We start from the raw sequence: 9,033 nt of genomic DNA on the forward strand, positions 1-9,033 counted from the left end.
AGGAGATTGGCTGAGAGGAAAATTTAAGTTCCAATATGAAGGTGCAAGCATTTGTTGGGATAAGTTGAGAGTAGAAAATATTCATGCTTCTTGGGGGTTGACCTTCCAATCATCAGAATTCCATTTCTCTACTAGTATAGATTCTCTTACATTTTGGAGTATTCCTTTCCAAATTTCCAAGTGTGACAGTTTCTGGTCCTTGAAAATCCTTATGTTCCTTTCCTACCACATTGCCCATAAAATAAAGCTGAGAGATAAACACCAGGCTTGATTTACCATCAGATTGGAAGAGATTTTTTTCCTCCAACTCCCAATGGTGGATTGGATACTGGTATTATCCCGGTCTAGATGACCAAAAAGAGTATTTATATTCTGCCAGAGGCAGGCTACAAAGGGCCATATATTCAGGAGATGCTCTATGGTTTTAGTCTGAGAGGCATAGATACTGCAAAAAGAGGGCACATGGATTTCTCTCTTATGTAATTCGTCCCAGGTGAGAATCCTGCCACTGCATACTAGCCACAAGAAATACATTACTTTCAGCCAAAATTGTCCCATCCATATTTTCCTCCAGATTGGATTGTAATAATCCGGATCTGATGCCAGTTGGTAAGCTTCTTTTATGGTGAACATACCTTTAGTTTTATAGCCCCACCCAAGAATCTCCTGTCCTTCTAACGATGCAATTATTCTAGTGTGAAACTCAGAATCAAACACATCACATTGATTTGAGTTAGGAGGGTTGTTCCTGTCTTGTCTCGTTTTCCACTGTCTCCATTGATTCCTAGGGGTCGGGTCCAAAAATTGATTAACCATCAAGTTGTGGGGTTTATTAGTGAAAAGGAAGATCTTTGAAAAATCTTGGCGACTCAATAGTTTTTCCCATTGTTGCCACGAATCTGGCCAGAATATAGCACTCCTCCCATCTCTGATTTCCCAGAATGTATGGTTGCAAATTAACTCTTTATTATCAGAAGCTAAGTTCCAAATTGATGATCCTCTTAGAGTTCCCTGCATTCTCAATCTTTCCTCTGTAGTTGAAGGCATGTTATATTTCTGGCCCTAGATGACCTTCCAGAGATTAGTTACACCTTGAATTTTTCACCACCAGAGCTCCCCCACCCCCCCCCACATCACTTGGTTTAGTAGAAAGGGATCCTGAAGACCTAACCCCCTTGCCATTCTAGGTTTAGTCAACTGATTGCATGAAAGGAGTGCCTATTTTTTAGCTTCCTGAGTCCCCTGCCATAGGAAGTTTTTGAAGATAGTTGTCATATCAGAGCAAGCAGTTTAGGAGTAGCTAGACCTGAGAGTTGATATATTAGGATCGATTGTAGCACAACCTTTAGTAAAACCGCCCTCCCAACAATGTTTAGGGATCAGAAAGACTAGTTTTGAAGCTGAGATTAGATTTGCTCAAGGATGGTTTTCCAACAGGAAGTCCTAAGAAAGTTAGTCACTAGGGGAATTCCTAGGTATTTGGACAGAAGGGAGCCAATGCGAAATCCTAGAATCTTGGCCATGAAAGATTGGGAAGGAATCAAGGTGTTGAAGAAAAAGATATTGGATTTCTCATTACTGATCGGAGTACCAGAATCTTGCATAAAGTCTTGCAGTATGGCTTTTAGAGCCGTGGATTCCTAAAGGGAGACTTGACATAATAACATTATATCATCCACAAATTGCTGGTGGGATAAGGGAAGATCATTGCCCCATAGATGAATTCCTTTTAAATGGCCAACTTGAATAACTGATTTTATATATCTTCCCAGCCCTTCCGCAGCCAGAATGAAGAGGAAGGGTGAAATAGGGTCACCTTAACAGAGGCCTCTGGATGCATTGAAGGTGTGGGAGGGAGAGCCATTAATGAGGATCGATAATACTAGGGAGGAAATGAGAGAAGAAATCCATTGGATCCATCATTGGTCAAATCTAAAGGCTTTCACTATGTTCATAAAAAAGGACCAACTCAGGCGATCATAGGCTTTGGATAAGTCTAATTTTATCATCATACCCTTTGATTTAAGGCTCTTGAGAGAGTGAATTGCCTCCTGGGTAGTGACAATGCCATCCATAATTTGGTGGCCTTGGACAAAACCGGTTTTCCTAGGAGAAATTAGGGAAGGAAGAAAGGGTTTAAGACAAATGACCATAATGGTGGAGATAATTTTATATATGATATTACATAGAGAAATAGGTATGAATCCCTGAGGGTCTTCAAAATGAGTTGTTTTTGGAATTAGGGCTATAAAAGTAGAGTTGAGAGAGGGATGTATCTTCCGAGATAGCCGAGATTATTCAACCACTTCCAAGATATCCTTACCCAAAATAGGCCAGGCCACTCGAAAGAATTCTGTATTGAAGCCATCAGGTCCTGGGGCTCAAATCTACATCACTTATCAATAAAGTTTTCATCTTTAAATGTTAGTATTGAAGTGGTAAAGGCTCAAATATTTATCTATTTTTGCAGATTTTCTTATAAGGCATGTATAGTGTACTTTTCTTTTTCAAAAATTCAACTTTAGTTTTCTTTTTCATAAATTAAAAATTAAAATAAATCTAAATCCATATATATGCTCTCTTCATGTACATGATACATCTATTATTATAACTCCTGGGTCAACACTGCTGGAAAATCTGTCCTAATTAAATCTATGCTCACCAGCCTCCCCCTATTTCAATTTCCTGGGATTCTCGCTCTGGCAATCATATTAAAAAAAATGGAAGAGTTCATGCGGAGGTTCTTTTGGAAGGGAGGAAAATAGAATGGAAACAAGATTCCCCTTATCAGTTGAGAAACCATCTCCAAGCCATTGTGGGAGGGTGGTTTGAATTTCAAAAACCTCTGTGAGCAGAATGTGGCTTTGGCAGCTAAGATTATCTGGAGGATCATTACGCCCAAGTCTGGCTGGGCCCAATTGGCTCTCTGGAAAAAGTATATCAGAGGTCCTTGTTCTAGCTGTTTAGACAATGTGATTCATTTGCCTAACTCGTCTTTCCTTAAACTGTATGTTAAAGCTACTCCTTTAATCAATGCGCACTCCTACTGGATCCCAGGAAATGGAAAAAAGATCAACATCTGGACTGATAAAATCATGAATATGGACCCAATTGAAGACAAAGCCTCCATTAGAGCGCTGCGATGCTGGATGGATAGAGAGGGGCTGTGTTCATTGTGGGATATTTCTCTTTGGAGCGATTCTGTTTGGGCAGGTTGGAAACGTATTGAGGTGCCGGCTCATCTGATCAACGAATGGTCCATGTTGCTTGACCTCCTTCATGGCTTGGCGCCCACGCACATGAGGAAAAGAGATTTGAAAGGCTGGGGGCCGAATGCCAGAGGCTACGCTGTCTCCATGGGATATGCCAAGCTGAATGAGAGACCATATGCGCCCCCCGACCCAGCACCTTGGTAGGGTGTCTGACGTTTTCCTTCATGGCCCAAAGTCGACTTCTTTGCTTGGCTTATTTGCCATGGCAAAATCCTAACGTATGAAATATTGCAAAGGAAAGGGTTCTACGGTCCCTCCATTTGCTCGCTGTGCAACGAAAATGCAGAGACAGCAGTCCATTTAATCCTTGAATGCAACTTCTCTAAGCAGATCTGGTTCTCCTTTATTCACAATTTGGATCCCAACTTTTTGCTTCCTTGTTCCACTACTGATCTTTTTTCTAATTAGGCAATCAGATATCCTGGCCCACGTCCTAAAAATCAGATAATCAAAACTGCATGGGCTGTCCTTCCAAAGGTTATTTGTTGGCAAATATGGCTAGAACGAAACAAAAGAATCTTCAGAAATACTAATCAGAATCACAAGGCCTTAGAAATCAAGATTAAATGTCATTTAAAGTAGTGCCTGATTGATATAAAAGATGATTCTAATCTCAGCCAACATGACATTGCTTGGGGATCATTCCTTGACTTGCAATTTCAATCAACAGTTAGAAACGTCCCTCCTCCTAAACAATGGCAAATAAGGAAATTTGAAACTGACTTTCAAGACTGGCTCAAATCGCACTCAAGGCACTCTCTCTTTTTCGATGGGGCAACAAAGGGCAATCCGGGCAAACCTGGTGCAGGAGGTGTTGTTGTGAATCCAATTGGGGAAAAAATTCATTCCTTTGCTTGGGGGCTTGGACATTCATCCAACATTCAAGCTAAGGCTTTGGCCCTCTTTCAAGGCCTCAAGATCCTTAAAGATTTAAATATAAGTGAAGTTAATGTTATAGGTGACTTTCAGATCATTATAAACGCAATGGTTTCCAACTCCCCAGCTTTGGATCTTAAACTAGCAAGGCTGATATCCAAAATTAAGGGCTTGGAAAACGCTTTTCAGAAGTTGAATTACTACCATGTGCTGAAAACTCATAATAAAGAGGCGGACATTGAAACCAACAAAGATGCCCTCCTCTCTGTCGAGGTCAAGATGAAAAACGAAGAAGAATCATGGGAACCCATCCCATAAGCTGATTATTGCCATGTTTTACTGTTTGCTCTTAAATAAATTTGTTTGTATCTTCAAATGGGGAAAAATCTCTGAAATCGAATCTATAGATTCCTTATCAAGGAAGAAGTCTTCAAGCTTCAGCTGCATTCTCATTCTTAGCAGTGAGATGCAACAGGATACAGACATCCTCAATGTAATCACATTTTCGGCATTCAGGCCAAGATGAATATAAATACTCCATAACCGTTTCTGTCAAAAAAAAAAAAATTGTATTCATAAAGGCATTCTCAAAAGATTTCAAATCCACCATATGACCCCTATAAATCCATCATTATATAAATCCACCTCATATAAATCTCACATAAACTTCATATAAATCCACCATATAAATGTTAATTGCATACTTCCCCTTTATATAAAAAAACTCAATTACCATGTGACTCATATAAGTGTTTTGCTTTAAACCTCATATAAATCCATCATTTAAAACACCATTCGGTCTTCATAAAAACCATAGAAACCAATGCATTGCAACATCAACAACTGTCGGCGGGATTTCAAATTGAGATACTCCACACTCACAGTGTTCAAAACGGCGTATATGTGACAGCGACCAGCGTTCAACTATATGTGACTGCGTCCAGCGTTCAACTATATCTGCGTCCAAATACCAATTGAAAGTGTCAGCGTTCAAATATATCTGCGTCCAGGTGAAAAAACAGTCCCAGAAATCCGCTTATGGCAGATTCCAGCCAACCCAAATGAACTTGGTGACCCAAAATAAAATGGTAGCGAAGCAAAATCTCGCATGAGCAATAGAGAGAGTCAAATCGGCAAAAGGAGGAGCCGTGGGTCTAATCGGCAAGAGCCCGCTGCAAAATGCATCGAGGCGGGAGCCGCAGATGCCACAGCCGTTACGTCGATGGAGTCGAAGGCGAGGTATTCGCTTTAGGTCCCGTGCTGGAGTGGAAGGGTTAAGGCTGGAAGCGTACGCATATCAGGCATCGACATTGATAATGAAATGCGGGTCCTCTGAAGGCAGCTCGGGCACCAGCAAGTCCGCCACCAATACCCCCCTATTCAATCAGATATTCCCATCAATGTTTCATTTGCATTAGTTTGCAGTGAATTTGGTAGCTTCAGCAAAAGAGTAGGAATGGCGCATATGTCAAGGTCTGGGGAATTAGAGACTCAACGCATAAAGAAAAGTGATGTCGGAGGACAGGTATGTCTCTGCCACTACCGAGGGGATTAGCGAGTAATCAGAATAGCTACCATGTCAAAATAGCTACTACAGGTCATTGACACCAACAGGTCACTGACATCAACGTATACCAAGCAGAGCTTTGTATGAAATGTTTATAGAGAGCCAGAGAGCCCAGGTAATGCAGCGTTCAGACCTGGCAGCGACTGTGGAGGGGGTAGGACTTTATATACGAAATATGGCAGACATAGGGCGCAGCTAATTGTATGGAGGAGCAGCGCAGGTAATTGTATGGGGAATTAGAGACTTCAACTATACTTCTAATCCGTTGCACTAGTCTCCCACTTCATTCCTTGGACCCACCCAGCGATTGCTTGGAAATTTCCAAGGACTGGTTTAGGGTACACCTGTGAGTAATTCACCTACGGGTCCTGCGCAAAAAGAATATTATTTACCCATAAGGGGTAAGGGTTTCGATTCACAGTTATCCATCCATTCCACTCTGGTTCTGCTCAGTCCCTTCTTCGTTCCTTTGCTCTATTTCGATTCAGTTTTGTTCCGGGGACACTTTCGCTGGATATATATTAAGCTTTCTTTTTTCAGAGGTATCTTTATAAATAGTCTGGTTTAATTTGTGAAACTTTATTTAACTGATAAGGAAAGGAGAGTCTCGACTCTCATGTGAGACCTTACAATGCCGTCTTAGGGATTCAGTCCAGTGGAGTACAATATATGCTGGGTTAGATGTCACTTGCAAAAAAGACATTATTTAACTGGTATTGTTATCATTTGATTGCAGAGAATAGAACTGAGGGGTTCGATTAGTGCTTTGAGCTTTACGGTGGTACTGCTCTGTCCATTCATTTCCTTTTTCTTGGTTCAGTTTCGCTTGGGGGCGACATTTGCTGAATATTATACTAAGAAGCGCATTTTCAGAGGTATATTTCAGAGAATAAAACAAGTTCGATCAGTGCTTTGACCGATCCGGCGGTGCTGCTCTGTTCATTCATTTGGTCTTGTTCGAGGACGCCATTTGTTGAATATTATTATATTAAGAAACGCATCTTCAAAGGTCACTCTGATACTCATCTTTAGCTTCTGTGTGAATAATTTGTACTCAAGTGATGAGATTATCAATCCTTGAGCGAGTCTTGTGAGTCATTTTAGAAGGAAGCCGTAGGTATTCAGTCCAGCGGACAAATATATGATCACCGTTTGATTGGACACATATAGTGAGTAGGTGCTTCTGCCTAGTTCATAACACATGTCACCAGTTGAAGTAAAAGTAAAGTAAACCTCACAGGTTAGTTCAGGTATACCTCATATTGAGTTCGTCTGATGCTCATCTCCATAGTTTATTCTGTAGCTTAATGTATCAGTCAGTATCATGTCGCCATTTACAAGGATGTCGTCAAGTTCAGTGAGCAGATCTACATTTGGCTGCACAAATGTTGGGAGAGTAACATTTGTAAAAGAGTTTAATTTAGAAGAACTTCTGTGATGCCTTTTTCCCAAAACTCTTTTGGCATGTCTTTCGAGTTATTTCAATATCTATATAGATCCATGCCTTTCGTGCGCAGCTGCAACATAAATTGTGATTCGACGGCATTTAGAACATCCGTGAGGCATTGTAAGCTTCTGCTTCAACTAGACTTTCAGGCTTCAAAAAAACTTGGGATTTGGGGGAATCTAGAACACTTCTGCATCAACTGGCCCATCCAGCTGCAACAGACATTGTGATTTGACGGAGTTCAGAACATCCAGCAGCATGTTAGGCTTTGGCGTCAACTGTTCCTTCTGGTCCGTGTTGGGCTCTGGTTTAGTCGACCAGGGTAAGGTTTTCTCTATTTGCCCAGTTTCAGTTTTCAACCCTTCTGTCACCTCCAGAGCCGTGGAAATCCCCAGATCGACATCATGTCCCCAGAATTTCTTACTTCTTCGCCCAATAATGGGTGCTGTCTGCTTTCAAAAGAGAGGTTACGCATAAGTATGGTAAGCTTCAGGGCCTAAAGTTCAGCATAAACTGTCATACCTTTTCTTCTATTATGGTGTTGAAATTGCTAGAAAATAGGAATTGGGAATGCTTCCAGATCTCAAGCTCGTATCTTTCGTCATTCATAAATTGATTTTTTTACAAGGTTTTGTTTCAACCTAATATACATATTAAATGGAGTTACTAATTGTAGGCTTGACTTGGCCAATCAGATTACTCATTGCAGATCATCTGAACATTTTGGAAAGAGACGCTGACATAAACGGCCACCGCGATGTCGTCTTGACACCACGAGAGCTGGAGTATGAGCAGATACCATCGGAGTATGCTATAAATAATGTTGTTATTGCTATTGCTATGATGCAGCTCATGCAAGTTCATAGCAATAATGAGGTACTTCGATTGAACGTGGTAGATGATGGTAATGGAGAGAATACGCAATCAGATCCAGAGCATGCCAATCGAAGACGAAAATGGACAAAATTCGCAGTTAGATGGGGACCATTCTAACTGGTGATATGGCATATACAAGTTATTAAACATTTATGCCGTGAGTAAGGCCGGGATTCTAGCTGCTGTGTCTTCCGCGAGGAGCCGAATAGACTGGAGTATATTCGTGCTGTCTGGGCTTGTAAGCACAGCAATTATTGTCGTTATAGTGTTCAAATCCTCTCAACAGGAAGAATACCGCGTTTGGATTTCACAAAAGGCTACAATTGTCGTAATGTTAGTGGCGGTGTCACTCTGCATCCTGCTCTCCTTCACTTGACTTTTCCAAGCCAGAGGTAACAGTGTGAATCTTCCTGGTCTGCATCCTGCTCTCCTTCACTTGACTTTTCCAAGCCAGAGGTAACAGTGTGAATCTTCCTGGTCTTTCAGGGTCAGCTGAGTCATTTACCTTCAATAAGAAATTAGATGGAATTAGATTTTCATAATTTAGGTTTATGTTATCAATATCAAATTTTTAAGACAGATTTTCAGCCATAATCACATCAAAATTTATTTGTCAATGTTTTTGAATCAGTAGTGTCATTCATTGTCACAGTAAGATGAAAACCCAGATCAAGGCAATAAGTTAAATATAGAGACAGATCATTCAAATAGCTAGAAAGAAACAACCACTATTGACCAAAGGATATGGCTACAATTCACTGGGCCATTTCCTTTGGTCAATAGTGGTTGTTTCTTTCTAGCAATTTGAATGATTGGTTTCTCTATTTAATTTGTTGCCTTCTTTGGTTCTTCAACCACACTTACATGTGAAGTTATGTGTTCAATTAGGAATGTTCACTTCCAATTTTAATAAGTTGTTCTTTTCTTATTTGTAAAAGTTAATAATTTCTTTTTTTTAATTTATATCTAATTTTTAAATCTATTTAAAACTAAAA

At 40.4% G+C, this 9,033-nt stretch overlaps 1 long non-coding RNA gene across 2 annotated transcripts; it reads left to right on the plus strand.

Moving 5' to 3' along the window:
- Positions 1-6,091: 6,091 nt before the first annotated feature.
- On the plus strand, positions 6,092-8,421 carry LOC149255662 (uncharacterized). 2 transcript variants are annotated; one of them, XR_016266398.1, is made up of 3 exons: positions 6,092-6,257; positions 6,452-7,644; positions 7,858-8,421. It is a non-coding gene; the product is annotated as an uncharacterized LOC149255662 (long non-coding RNA). The 2 variants fall into 2 exon arrangements; XR_016266397.1 differs by having other exon boundaries at positions 7,872-8,421.
- The last annotated feature ends 612 nt before the right edge of the window (positions 8,422-9,033 follow it).

This window comes from Pinus tabuliformis, chromosome 7, assembly GCF_031772625.1.
Source record: "Pinus tabuliformis cultivar Carrire ecotype Pingquan chromosome 7, CPIR1, whole genome shotgun sequence".
Taxonomy (NCBI): domain Eukaryota; kingdom Viridiplantae; phylum Streptophyta; class Pinopsida; order Pinales; family Pinaceae; genus Pinus; species Pinus tabuliformis.